This window comes from Nilaparvata lugens, chromosome 14, assembly GCF_014356525.2.
Source record: "Nilaparvata lugens isolate BPH chromosome 14, ASM1435652v1, whole genome shotgun sequence".
NCBI classification, from domain to species: Eukaryota; Metazoa; Arthropoda; class Insecta; order Hemiptera; family Delphacidae; genus Nilaparvata; species Nilaparvata lugens.
Window position 1 is genome coordinate 15440775 of NC_052517.1, and position 15613 is coordinate 15456387.

General features: G+C 34.5%; 1 protein-coding gene across 1 annotated transcript in view; it reads right to left on the reverse strand.

Moving 5' to 3' along the window:
• LOC111058146 (prohormone-1) overlaps window positions 1-7305 on the reverse strand; it is a 148482-nt gene extending 141177 nt beyond the window's left edge. Inside the window, exon 1 of the mRNA XM_039440880.1 lies at window positions 7134-7305. The gene's annotated coding sequence lies outside the window, so the exon portion shown is untranslated. The remainder of the gene's footprint in view (window positions 1-7133) is intronic.
• Window positions 7306-15613: the final 8308 nt, after the last annotated feature.

The window sequence follows — 15613 nt, forward strand, 5'->3', positions numbered from 1 at the left end:
CACAGATTTGAACAATGTATTCGTGCAGGAGGAAGCCATTTAAATTAAAAGTGATAGATGTTATTGATAATTCTTGAATGGCACGCCTTGAACTTCTCATATTAGTTTGAATGAAATCATTTTTTCCCTTCCCACCAATATTCTATGGCGTTTTTGAAAGTTCCCGTTATTCTGGGTCACCTTTCGTTCTTGTTTATCAATTCAAGTATTGAGATGAATTTATTCGATATTTATTGCAAATATTTATTACGATATTCACGATACAAATGCCACTGATGTGTTAACGTTAGTAGTTAAAATAATAAGGCGATTCTTGTGCTATTCTTCAATTTAGATTATTGCGTTGAATTTGTCACATTTTTACTTAATTTCTCCACATTTATTTTGAGTTATTCGTGTGCTAACATTCTCTCTGCTATATCTATATATATAAAAGCGAAATGGCACTCACTCACTGACTGACTGACTCACTCACTCACTCACTCGCACAACTAAAAATCTACTGGACCAAAAACGTTCAGATTTGGTAGGTATGTTCAGTTGGCCCTTTAGGGGCGCACTAAGAAATCTTTTGGCGATATTTTAACTCTAAGGGTGGTTTTTAAGGGTTTGAAGTTCGTCTTTCAGCATGTATATTCTTCTTATTCCAATATCTTAAAATTATAATTGAAATGTCCATAATTATCATATGATAATATGTAGAACTATAATCTAGAGAGAGTACCTCTTCGAAACAGTTGTTGATCTGGTAACTAAATTAAAAATATGGTCAGGTTGGCATCAAGTTGAGTTGACTTTGCTAGGTTGGCACCAAGTTGAAGATTAAAATGCATTTATCCAGGAAGTCCTAAATACCAATTTATCCAGTACCTCCAAAATACCTATTCAGGAGGTCCTGATTTATCGCGGAAAAATTGATTGGGTACTGCTACTTCAATCAGAGCTATTCCTGGGAATATTATATTACTAGCCGTCAGGCTCGCTTCGCTCGCCATATCCGTTTAGCCAGACGTTTAGTCTGGACCCCCGACTGGATCGTCCTAACATATGATAAAAATATGACATAACATTTCAAATTTGATAGGTGTGTTCAGTTGGCCCTTTAGAGGCGCATTAAAAACGGATTTGGAAAAATTTCCAAAGATACGCCCAAAATCTGCGTTTTTTAGCGTTTTCTCAGCTTTATCGAGAACAAATAAACAGAAAATGTTCAAATTCACTATAGAAGCTCAGCTGGGGTGCAATAATGTTGTGTTAGAAGGAATTTGAAATAACACCAAAGATACGCCCAAAATCTGCGTTTTATTGCGCTTTCTCAGCTTTATCGAGAACAAATGAACAGAAAATGTTCAAATTTACTACAGAAGCTCAGCTGGGGTGCAATAATTTTGTGTTAGAAGGAATTTGAAATAACGCCAAAGATACGCCCAAAATTAGCGTTTTCTCAGCTTTTCTGCGTTTCCTCACCTTTTTCAATAATTGATGGAAATATATTAAAAAAAATTCAGTACACAGGTTTAGCTGAGGTGGAATAATTTTGTTTGCCAAAGATACGCCGATATAGTAACAGTTTTTTTTCGAGATCAAATTGACATAATACGTTCAAATTCGGTACAGAGGTTCCGCTGAGGTCTACATGCAGGCGAGCGAAGCGAGCCTGCTGATCTTATTTTCGGCCAATCCAGTCGGGGGTCCAGGGGGCGGAGCCCCCTGGCTAGACGGATGTGGCGAGCGAAGCGAACCTGCCGGCTAGTAATAATTTATAGTTGTTATGCGTTTGAAAACTACTGGAAAACGAAACTCTATAAGAGTAGTGAGGTTCACGCTATAAAGTGAGCACCTCATTAATATTAGTTTGTTATATTCTTGTATGGACTTCTTACAGAGTAGACAGCACTATCTTTCACTGACTCCGAACCATTGCCGAATTGCTTGTAGAAATATAATTTGACAACCGGAATATGCAATCTCAATATTACGGAAATTTATTGACCGAGCGAAGTGAGGTCTAAGATTCAAGTCGACGGTTTGGCATTTCTCTTAATGTTTAAATGTTTATATGTTTAAATGTTTTTATGTTGCGCATTTACGGCGAAACGCGGTAATAGATTTTCATGAAATTTGACAGGTATGTTCCTTTTTTAATTGCGCGTCGACGTATATACAAGGTTTTTGGAAATTTTGCATTTCAAGGATAATATAAAAGGAAAAAGGAGCCTCCTTCATACGCCAATATTGGAGTAAAAATCAGTCTATAGAATTATTCATCATAAATCAGCTGACAAGTGATTACACAGATGTGTGGAGAAGCCAGTCTATTGCTGTATTTCCATAAGGTCTATAGTTTCAATCAGGTACTTGTGGATGAGAATACTGTGTGAGGTCTACTGTTCAAAAAACTACTAGTTATTTAATTATGAGAAGATGATTATATTATTCTCTCTATGATGTTCAGCTGCTGACATTATAAAGTGAATCCCACAATGATTCTCTATCCAATATTACAATTTCGCATCCATACATGCAAATGTATGAGAGAAAAGCGAAACCTTATCTAAATACATAAAATCCCGCTTGGAAATGTAAATATATTCGATTTTAGGATGAAAACCGTTGTGACGGATAGAGATACCGTTCTTGAAATTTGTGTTTCCATTCAAATTTAATTCAAGACTAAAACTCCGATTCGTATGAAGCCACTACTTTGAAAGGTCATTTTACATTTCTCAGTAAAAGTCCAGTATACCACGATTCTCGATAGTGGAATCCAAGTTAAAAAGTCAGCCCCTGATTAAGATTTTCTAACCTTGTCTGTCATTAGACAATTCAGATAGCTCTATCCTTCTCTAACACCGCACCGTTGCCGAATAGTTTGTAATGTATGAAGGAATACTACCAGAAATGAACAATCAGAAAATATATCTCTCTTCTAAATAGACTTCTATTTTCACGTGCGTACATTAAATCTAACCGCCGTTTTATTATTAATGTCTTTGGATTATTAATTTATTCATTTTTCGGCATTGATTCCTTCAAAGGTAGCCCACGTAAAAAATCGGAGTTTATTCATCTTTTTCGAAAACAAATTGACTGAAAATGATCAAATTTCATACAGATATTCCGCTGGGGTTTGGAAATTTCGTGTTACGAGTGCTAAAAAAATCGCCAAAGATATGCCTTGTATCCGTATTTTTCCTGAGAATGTGCTGATTGTACAGAATGTGCTAATTTAGAGGGTCTTGTCTTACCAGTTTTTTCTCTATTGCATTTTCAATTCAGTTTTCTAGTAGATTGTGATGCGGAAGAATTAGAAATGAGTGATTTTCTATGAATTCTCTATATTATCTCTACTGAAATTTTGAAGAGCTGGATTAACATACAATATTTAACATAGGCCTGGTTCCTAGGATCCTTATTAAATTTAATGGACTATTGAAACTATAATTTAATACAGCATTAATGGACCATTTATCATATTCAATGAGGTTCCTAGAAATCGTCCCAGAATATATTAATCATTTTTGTACATGGAAAATTATGTTTTTAATTAGAATAAGAATATTTTTACTCCTTCGAGCACATAAAAAATGGCAATTGGAAACACAATATTCAAACTAATTGAAATAGACAAACAACGAGATTTCATAGTCATAGTTCAAATCAACCGGTGATTGAAGCGAGCTTGGAAGTCTCTATCAAATCTTTCTGACGGAAGGGAGCAAGTGCAAATTGAAATGCGAGAGAAGTAAATCTCATTTTTGGCTGATTCAGCTGGGTGTACAGAGGGGCGAAGCCCGCTGCCTAGATGGATAAGACGAGCGAAGCGAGCCTGTTGGCTGGTTCTATTATGAACACATTTATTTTATTCTTGATAATATAATTATTTATCAAGTATAATCACTTATACTCATCAAGTATTATTATTCATATTAATAATACTTTCAACATCACTCCAGGATTTGAGACGTAACTTATTCTTTCCCGTATTCTCACAGAAATAGCTAGAACCTTACAAATATCGTCATCAAACTGTGAAAATGTTGTTAGAACCTTAATAGACACAAAAAAGCCCTGAGAGAAAGTCCCTGAAAACTTCATTAACATTTTAAAACTATATATTTGTCATTATATTTGCCCAAAACATCCTATCTCATTAAAAATCACAGTTGAACTCCTTTTAGCTGTAAGTTCATAGACATATTCACGCTTTATTATAAAATCATATTATATGATTGAAAATTCAAGAACTCACTCCAATTAGTTGTACAGTTACAATATGTCTTACAGGCGCTCTGAAATGCCTCCACAAATTTAATTCAATTTTTTTCTAAAATCAGTATTATTCCTAATCTTAACCAAGAAATCAGACGCTATAACACATAGGGAAAGGGTATACTTGTATGAGTGTTGGTGAATGAGTACATGAGAACTGTAGAAGAACTGGACACGCCTTGAAAACTTTATAATCGTTATAAACTCCCACACTATTCAAGCTTGTTAAAACTCTAATCAAAATTCAGGAATCCAATAGTAAGAAATAAGCCTTTTTTGTAATACCATAATCCTATAACTATGTTATATTATTGATAAATTAATCAAATATTTTTTCATTCATTTCTACATGGTACTTATTAGTAACATATAGCAAAGTATATTTTTCATAATACTGACATAATTGGCCGAAACTGGGCGTGTCTTCAAGAAAATAGAGGGTTCAATAGTTATTCTAAAGAAAATCGGATATTATATTCCATTTATATGAAATATAACATAATCCTATAACATGTCTACACCAATGTCTCAACTCCGCCTAATGGAGAATATTTTCTCCATTTCAGTATCTTTAATTTTAATTTTAATATGGGCTATATTAAACTTCGAAATAGTTTCATATTTATGTGTTATGAATAAATTTCACACTTGTATATTTTTTCAGAATTCCTTGAGCGTGACAGTCAATCTGGAATAGCTTCTAACTGGAGCTATTACATCATTCAGTAATTTCATCGTTTTGGAACTTCAAAAATGATCTCATTTAGAGCTATTGCGTCAGCAGTTTGATTGATTTGGATCTTTGAAATAGATCCTATTTACTCCTATTCAAAATATATAATAATATTATAATGGAATGAATATGAATTTGTTCAACTCACTGTCGTATATTTTTTGAAATTTCGCGTACAATAAAATCTGGTTTAGCTCTCAACTAGAGCTTATGTGCTAGCAGTTTCATTGCTTTAAAACTTTGAAATAGATCACATTCATTCCAATTGATAAATCCAAAATAAATAGTATAATGTCATTGAAAAGGATTTGTTCAATTTACTCTCCTAAATCTTACGAAGTTTTTCTTACAATACAATCTGGTCAAGCTTTCAACTAGAGATATTGCGTCAGCAGATTTATTGCTTCAACAAACTCTCAAATAGATCCCATTCATATTAATTGATAAATTGATATAATACAATGAAGAAGGGTTTGTTCAACTAATTCTCGTAAGTTTTTCGAAGTTCATTGTGTAATACAATCTGGTCAAGCTCTCAGCTAGAGCTACTGCTTGAGCAGTTTTATTGCTTGAAAACTTGAAAATAGATCCTATTTATTCCAATTGAATATTAAAAATAGATAATATAATGTGATGAATGACAATTTATTCAAATCACTCTCCTATATTTCTCGTACAATACAATTTGCTATAGATCTCAACTATATAGATCTCACAGTTTTATTGCTTTGAAACTTTGAAATAGATCCCATTTATTTCAATTGATAAATTGATAAAATACAATGAAGAAGAATTTGTTCAACTTATTCTCGTAACTTTTTTGAAGTTCATTGTGTGTAATACAACCGGTTCAACCTTTCAACTAGAGAAATAACGTCATCAGTTTTATTGCTTTGCAACTTTGAAATAGATCCCATTCATTTCAATTGATAAATTGATAAAATGCAATGAAGAAGAATTTGTTCAACTTATTCTCGTAACTTTTTTGAAGTTCATTGTGTATACAATCGTTTGAACCTTTCAACTAGAAATATAACGTCATCACTTTTATTGCTATGAAACTTTGAAATAGATCCCATTCATTTCAATTGATAAATTGATAAGATACAATGAAGAAGAATTTGTTCAACTTATTCTCGTAACTTTTTTGAAGTTCATTGTGTAATACAATCGTTTCAACCTTTCAACTAGAAATATAACGTCATCAGTTTTATTGCTTTGCAACTTTGAAATAGATCCCATTCATTTCAATTGATAAATTGATAAAATGCAATGAAGAAGAATTTGTTCAACTTATTCTCGTAACTTTTTTGAAGTTCATTGTGTAATACAATCGTTTGAACCTTTCAACTAGAAATATAACGTCATCACTTTTATTGCTATGAAACTTTGAAATAGATCCCATTCATTTCAATTGATAAATTGATAAGATACAATGAAGAAGAATTTGTTCAACTTATTCTCGTAACTTTTTTGAAGTTCATTGTGTAATACAATCGTTTCAACCTTTCAACTAGAAATATAACGTCATCACTTTTATTGCTATGAAACTTTGAAATAGATCCCATTCATTTCAATTGATAAATTGATAAAATACAATGAAGAAGAATTTGTTCAACTTATTCTCGTAACTTTTTTGAAGTTCATTGTGTAATACAATCGGTTCAACCTTTCAACTAGAGATATAACGTTATCAGTTTTATTGCTTTGAAACTTTGAAATAGATCCCATTCATTTCAATCGATAAATTGATAAAATACAATGAAGAAGAATTTGTTCAACTTATTCTCGTAAGTTTTTTGAAGTTCATTGTGTAATACAATCGTTTCAACCTTTCAACTAGAGATATAACGTCATCAGTTTTATTGCTTTGAAACTTTGAAATATATCCCATTCATTTCAATTGATAAATTGATAAAATGCAATGAAGAAGAATTTGTTCAACTTATTCTCCTAAGTTTTTCGAAGCTCATTGTGTAATGCAATTTGTTCAACCTTCCAACTGGATATATTACGTCATCAGTGTTATTTCTTTGTAACTTTATAATAGATTCATTTATTTCAATTAATTAATTCAAAATAGACATATGTAATGAGATATAGATATAAAATGTATAAATCAACTTACTCTTGTATATTTTTTGAAGTTTCTTGTAAGAGAGAGAGAGACAATCTGGTCTAGTTTTGAACTAGAGTGATGACGTCAGCGACTTTATTGTAGGAGTCTCGCAACTTTGTGGACGTGCCTCGTAGAGCTGTGTTCGCTTGTACGGTTGAGACGGCAATGGACCGATTCGACGCTCAGTTGGACTATTTGAGGGGATCCAAAAGCCCCCAGGGGGGTAGGGGGCCCCAAAGATGAGTGGGGGTGAAACACCCCTAGCTTCTGTAAAGGGAGGGTGCCTTATTGTGGGTGGGATATCGCGCTTGCGTATTGGAGGGGTTTCTCCTCGTTTCCCTGTTTTCTCCTCTCTTTCTTTTCTCTCCACTTTTATCTCCGTGTTCTAAGTTTTCTTCTTCTTTCTCTTCTCCTTTTCTCTAGATTTTTCTTTTCGCTTCCATCTTTGTTCCATTTTTTTTCTCTTTCCGCATCTATCTTTGCTTCGTTTTTGTTCTTACTTTCTCTCTTTTCGCTTCTTTATTTGCTTCTCTCTCTTCTTCTTTTTTCTACACTTTCTATCTTTGCTCCATTTTCCTTTTCTTTTCTCTACACATCTCTCTCCGCTTCTATATTTGCTTCGTTCTCTTTTGCCTTCTCTCTATCATTCTTTTTTTGTTTTTTTGCTTTTTTCCTCTTCTTCTCTTCTCTCCACTTCACTCTCTTTGCTTCCATGTTTGTTTCATTTTATTTTTCTTTCTGTTTCTATCTTGGCTCCTCTGTCTCTATCATTCTTCTCTTATCGCTTCTTTCTCTTCTTCTTTTCTGTAGATTTCTGTCTTCGCTTCTTACTTCTTTCTTTTTCATTTTTCAGTACTTCTAGCTTAACTCCTATCTTTGTTTCATTATCTTTTTCTCTCTCACCTTTCATTTATTCCCCTGCTCTTTCCACTTTTTTCTACTTTTTGTGCTTTCTCTACTTTCTCTTCTTCTCCTTCTTGTTTTACTCCTTCTTGTTCATGTCCTTGTTCTTGTATTGATATCTTCGGCCTCACTTCTCTCTTGAATATCTTCTGGTCTCTCAACTTCTGTCTCAGTTTTTCTCTTTTCTTTTTTTCTCTTCGCTCATTTTTTTCTTTTCTCTTTTTTCTCTCCTCTTCCACCATCTCCACTTCTCTCTTTTCTTCTCCACATTCCTCTTTCCTCCATCCTCCTTTTCTCTTCACTTCTTCCTCAGGTTCCATCTTTGCTTCTTCCTGCTCTTTCTCCACTTCCTCTTCTACATCCACATGTCTTTCTACTTCCAGTGCTTTCCCTCTCCTGCTCATTCCTCAAACTCTCTCCCATTTCCTCTTTTTTCTCTCATCCTTGTTCTAGTATTTTTAATACCTTCGATTGGATTTTTACTTCTTCTTCTTCTTCTCCTTCTTCTTCTTCTTCTTCTCCTTCATCTTCATCTTCTTCTTCTTCTTCTTCTTCTTCTTCTTCTTCTTCTTCTTCTTCTTCTTCTTCTCCTTCTTCTTCTTACATTATTTTCATTCACACTGTACTATGAATGTCAATGACTCAACAGCCCATGAAGGACTTAGACCTACTAGCTGGTTCCTAGTTCCATATTCACTCCACTATAGGCTACAGCAGATATGAATGATACAGCAGAATAAAGGTAACGTGTGGTTAGCAAATTGATTCTCTCAACCATAAGCTATAGTGAGGTCCACGTTATAATGGTAGTGTTTGATTACCAATGGTATTGCTATCCTTGTCTCTCATTCAACAAAGCTGATAGCGCTATTTCCTTCTCGCTTTGCTCTGTTGGCAGATCTTCTTTTAACAATGTAGATTTAATCATTAATCAACGAAATATTCCATCTCGATTATGAAATTCATTGAAAAATACAATTTCTTACTTAGTAGAATATAATTGATTATTTTAAACAGGAATGAACAGTTAATATTACATTAATAAACCTGTATCCCCTAATGCCAAAAAGGCATTGACAAGACAGAGGTTCGGCAACGTTGTTCTCCTATCTTTCTCCACTTCCGTTATAACGTAGACCTCACTATAGTTTCTGTAACCAATTGACGGCGCAGAACATCTCTGAATAATATCCAGTCGATCAAATACATTGTAATGCAACGATTACTATTCCTTCAGAGAGGTAAACGACTGACTATTACAACTAATGACAACAAATCTTCCAAAGAAGGGAATTTACACTCTACTGGAAAATTTATGTACACATGTACAACTATAGTTTATAATATATAAAAAAAATTAACAATAATTGTCCGAGCGAAGTGAGGTCTATGATTCAAGTCGACGGTTTAGCATTTCTCTTAATGTTTAAATGTTTATTTGTTTTTATGTTGCGCATTTACGGCGAAACGCGGAAATAGATCTTCATGAAATTTGACAGGTATGTTCCTTTTTTAATTGCGCGTCGACGTATATACAAGGATTTTGGAAATTTAGCATTTCAAGGATAATATAAAAGGAAAAAGGAGCCTCCTTCATACGCCAATATTAGAGTAAAAATCAGACTATAGAATTATTCATCATAAAAATCAGCTGACAAGTGATTACACAAATGTGTGGAGAAGCCAGTCTATTGCTGTACTTCCATAAGGTCTACAGTTTCAATCAGGTACTCGTGGATGAGAATACGGCGTGAGATCTACTGTTCACAGAACTACTAGTTAAGATATAAAAATGGAGGAGAGTTGAAAATCATTTCTGGAGAAGGAAGCATCAAGTTTTACTTCAAAACTGAAGTCCCAATCTTGGTGCCTACATAATCGAACTCAGGAGTGACATTCAATTCATCAATAATTTCAGTTAATCAAGAATCAGCTCGTATAGAAGGCCTTCGTCAAGTTTCCAGTTCGTCAAGTTCCTGTTGCTGCCAGAATGTTAAGTGGATACAGTAACGTATATTCAATTCTAAAACTTTCAAAAAATTCCGAATAATAACAGCATAATGTGGTTTGAAAGCAAAAACCCAACCCCTCATCTTTTCCTAGAACCATAAACCATAAACATTGAAGTAATCATATAAGTCTTTACTCTTGGATCTTAATCACATAATTCTTCACCCTGGTATAGGTTAGGGAGTAGTAGTTGACCGAACGAAGTGAGGTCTAAGATTCAAGTCGACGGTTTGGCATTTCTCTTAATGTTTAATGTTTATATATTATGTTCATATGTTGCGCATTTACAGCGAAACGCGGTAATAGATTTTCATGAAATTTGACAGGTATGTTCCTCTTTTAGTTACGCGTCGACGTATAAACAAGGTTTTTTGAAATTTTGCATTTCAAGGATAATATAAAAGGAAAAAGGATCTTCCTTCATACGCCAATATTAGAGTAAAAATCAGACTATAGAATTATTCATCATAAAAATCAGCTGACAAGTGATTACACAAATGTGTGGAGAAGCCAGTCTATTGCTGTATTTCCATAAGGTCTATAATTTCAATCTGGTACTTGTGGATGAGAATACTGCGTGAGGTCTACTGTTCACAGAACTACTAGTCAGTTGAAGGTAGAAGTAAGGCTATAGTGAGGTCCACGTTATAATGGCAGTGGAGAAAGATAGGAGATCAACGTTGCCGATCCTCTGTCCTGTCAATGCCTTCTATAGACGGTAGCTGATACAGGTTTATTGAAGTGATATTAACTGTTCATTCTCGTTTAAAATAATCAATTATATTTTATTGAGCAAGAAATTTTATTTCTCAATAATTTCATAATGGATTTTCATAATTAACGTGAAATATACTGTACATTATTAAAAGACTCTGGTAACAAAGCAAAGCGAGAAAGAGATAGCGCTATCCGGTTTTTTGAATTATAGACAAGGATAGCAACATGAAAGTTAATCAAACTCTGCCATAATAACGTGAACCTCACTATAAGTAAGGGGGAAAAAAGGTTGGAGCATAGAAGAAACAATCTAAACAATCTGATTTATCTATTTTTTGTATAGGGCTACTTTTATAGAAATAGAAAGAAAAAGAAAAATCCTAGTTCTCTTTTTGAAATATTTAATCACAACATATTTCGGACATTGATGCCATTTTCAAGTGATATGAAGTAAATAAATAAATACTGCAAGAAGATTCTTATTTTGATCATATGTTAGTGTATTCATATGATTTATGAACTAAAACTATAAATTGTGGATATAAATTACCCCATTTTTGATAGAATCATGCGAATTTAAATCCGCAATTTATAGTTTTAGTTCATAAAATCATATGGATACACTAACATATTTTTTTTTTTTGTTTTTTTTTTTTTTTTTTATTTCTATCAAAACTAGTCACTAGGACTAACCATTAATTTTGTTCTGTTATTTCTTATCCTAAATTAATTTTTTATTGCTAAAGTCTTCCAGTGAAGCCTACAGTTCCAATCTATAATTTCACTACTTTAAATTATTTCACTACACTTTTATTCAATATACTTTAATCACTCCACTAGCACTACACCAACTCGAAGGGCTTTGTTCTCTTCAACCTCCTAGTGAGTTCAGTGTTGTCTAGTAGTTGGATGACTTCGGTGTTGTCGTGTTGATGAAGACGTGACTCATGATGGGCTGCCAATCGTCTTATCTCACAGGTCACATAGGGGATGTGCAGATCTCGGTGCAAATCGCTGTTCCTTATGTACCAGGGCGCATTCACCATGTTCCGCAGTACTTTGTTTTGGAATGTTTGAATCTGACTGATGTTAGATGTTCTAGAGCAGCCCCAAAGCTGAATTCCATACGTCCAGACAGGTTTTAGAATTTGTTTGAAAATCAATAACTTGTTGTCCAATGAGAGTTGTGATTGATGGCCCAACAGCCAATAGATTTTACTGTATTTGAGTCCTAGCTCGCTCCTTTTCATCTTGATATGCTCTTTCCATTTCAACTTGGCATCAAGAGTCATTCCAAGGTATTTTGCTGTGTTGCTGTGTGGTACTACATTCCCATTCAGATTTATTCGAATCGGGTCATTGATAATTTTGTTTGTGAAGTTGATATGAATAGACTTCATCTCATTTAATCGAATTCTCCATTTTTTGGTCCAGTCACTGAATCTGTTGCTAGCATTCTGTAGTTTTGTGGCTGCTTCTTGTACTGTTTCCCCTTCTGCCAGTATTGCAGTATCATCAGCAAAAGTAGCTATTGTCACTGCATCCAATTCAGGAAGATCGCTTGTGTACAGCACATAAAGAACTGGTCCAAGAACACTACCCTGTGGAACTCCAGCCCTTATTTCCTTCAATTCGGAGATGTCGTCACCTTGTTTTACTCTGAATAATCTGTTGTTGATGTATGATTTTAAAAGTTTTACAAGTTGAGTGGGGAGAATTTTATGAAGTTTAATGATCAGTCCTTCATGCCACACTTTGTCAAATGCCTGTGCCACATCAAGGAAGATTGCTGAACATATCGATTTTTTCTCTAATGACTTCTCTATTACATTGGTGATTCTATGTACTTGGTCCAGGGTTGAGTGCTTCTGCCTGAAACCAAATTGATAGGTTGGTATCAGATTCCTGTTACTTATGATGGGAGTCAATCTCTTCATTAGCAATTTCTCAAAAAGCTTTGAAATTACAGGTAGAAGAGATATTGGGCGGTATGATTTTGCTTCTTGAGGACATTTCCCAGGCTTTTGCAACATAATGACTTCTGCCACCTTCCAAATTGTAGGAAAATGCTGTAATCGGAGTGATGCATTGAATAAGTATGTTAGCATGACAATACCTTTCCTTGGAAGTTTCTTCAAGATTTCACCTGTAATCAGATCAAACCCAGGTGCTTTTTTGGTATTCATATTATATTTTATTTCTTCTTGAACCTCATTTATAGAAACTGGATCAATCTCTGTATCTAAATCATCCATTATATCTTCTTCAGGATCAATTTCAGATTGAATGTTGTTTGGTTGGAAGATTTCTTCTAGATGATTAGCAAATAAATCTGCCTTTTCTCTGTTATTCTTGCCCAAGTACCATCTGGTTTTCTAATTGGAGGGGATTGTAATATTGGCCGCTTGATCCTTTTTGTTGCTTTCCATAATGAATAGTTTCGTAAACATTATATCCATTGATTTTGAAGTGAGTCTGCTCAGTTGAATGGGTTTCAGAGATGAGGCAAACATCTATATTTCGTGTCTTTAGAAATATTTCTATTTCTTGTTTTCTATTATTATTGATATTATTTATTCCATTGGCATTCCAGGTAGCAATCCTTATATCTTGTTGGCTCGCAATATTCATTTTCTAGTTTTCTTCTCAATACTCTTACTCTTCCCTTCCAAGCTGTCAAGTCGTCCAGAAAGAATATTTAAACTGTTCAAAATTTCCTGCAAAACCTTATTGACTTCAACTGGTTGTTGTTGTTGTTGTTGCTTTGGTTGGCTCTCCTGTTGTAGGCTTGGAGTGGGTTTCGTTACTTGGGAATAGGATATTTCTCCAGTGTACTTTTTTGAAGTGAAGTTTCTTGTTTAGTTGTATGTGGTACTTCGCTACTTCTTTTAACTAGGTTTTCTTTTTCAGTTCTTCTTCTCTGAAGTTCTTTTGCGATGAGACAGCCTCTGTAGTTAGCTTGGTGAGCCTCAGCACAATTGAAACATTTGGCTGGGGTTCTTTAGCCTTAGTACACGAAATAGTCCAGTGTTTTCCAGCACACTTCACACACACAGGTTCATGTTGACAGTATGTCTGTGTATGACCAAACCGCTGACAACGTTTACACTGTGGAATCATTTTATTACTTCTAATTGATTCAATTTTCACTTTCATGTAGCAAATATGTTTAATTTCAAATATTCTTTTTGTATCTTCTGTATTCTTGAATGTTAGCATTAACATTGGAAGTCTGATGATGTGTTCTTTTCCATCTTTCTTCACTTTTTTCATTTTGTTGACAGCACTGATTATTTGAAAGCCTCTGCTTAGAAGATCGTTCTTTATATCCTCTGGATCGCATGATGGATGAAGCTCTTTAGCCATGACACGAATTGGACGAGTTTGTTTATTTTCGTACGTGTGTCATTCATATTTAGCTTCATTCAACATCTTAGTTAAATCTCTGTATTCTTGTTCAGTTTCAACATTCAATTTTAGCTGGTTGTTGTTCATCATGTTGGCACTGAAATTGAGATTTTTCGATTTCAATGCCTCTTTAATTTTCGAATACTCTTGTATATTGCTTAATATGACTGGCGGTGGCTTGTTTCTCTTTTCTGTCGGTTTCATACTTGTAGAATCAGTTGCAGGCCTTATTTTTTCTGGTGAGTCACGGATTTTTCTCTTCTTTTGTTTAGGGAGAATCCATGCAGTCTCTGATGCTACCATTTTCTCTTCTTCCTCCCAATTCGGTGGTGAATAACTTTTATTGCTACTTCTAGAAGATGCTGGTTGCATTGTATGTGAAGCTGAAGATTGAAGATTCTGTGTGGTTGTAGATGCTGATGAAAATATCTCTTTCAGCTGATTAATCTCCAACCGTGCTCTCTCCAACTCCTTTTCCAGTTTATGCATTCTTTCTCTCTCTTCACTCTGTTGGAAAGTGACTTCTTTCCATGCATTGTACAAAAACTGCTCCGTTGCAGTTTTCAGTTGATTCGTTTTTAGAAACGATTCTGGGGACGTGTTGACGTTTCCAGTCATTGACGCTGGTTCAACGCTCCTAGCTGGTGTTAGTTGACTCATAGTTGCGTCGTCCTCTGTTTCCTCCTCCTCTTCGAACTCAGGCAGTAGGAAGGTTGGCAATCTTTTGGGAGTCGACATTCCTCACATTCTTTACATTCCTTAGCCGGACTAGATGGTAATTCAGCACTGAACTGATTTTTCGGCGCAGGGCACTGAACTCGCGCACAACAATTAAAACACTGAACTCAGCACTTTAACTATTGCATACACTATTTCAACTACTCTCACTAAAAAAACTACGTCTGCTCGCTACGACTGCTCGATCGATACTGACACTAACATATGATCAAAAAGAGAATCTTCTAGCAGTATTTATTTATTTACTTCATATCACTTGAAAATGGCATCAATGTCCGAAACATGTTGTGATTAAATCAAAAAGGGTACTAAGATTTTCATTCTTCTTTCTAAACAATCTGAGTATTGAAGCTTTCTCTGGTTGGAGGTTAGGTTTCTCTTTGAATTTCCTTTTAATTTTGTTCTCTGTATTCAATTCCTTTCCTGTATTCAGTTTACTTTGTAACTTATTACAATTCGTGAATGAATTCAATTGAATCAAATTAAATTTTAGTAGCAATATCAAGGAAAGTGAATATTTAAAACAGGTAGTCGATGAATTGAAAACTCGACGAACTGAAACACTCCCCACTTTCACCCGAATCTTAGCAAACAATCAAGCGTAGGATGAATAAGGGAAACAGTCAAATCACCGAAAACGACCCATAAATAGGGGATGATAGACAACATCCGGCAGCCGAGGATTATTGACCAATTGTCCACGGATTTGGCGC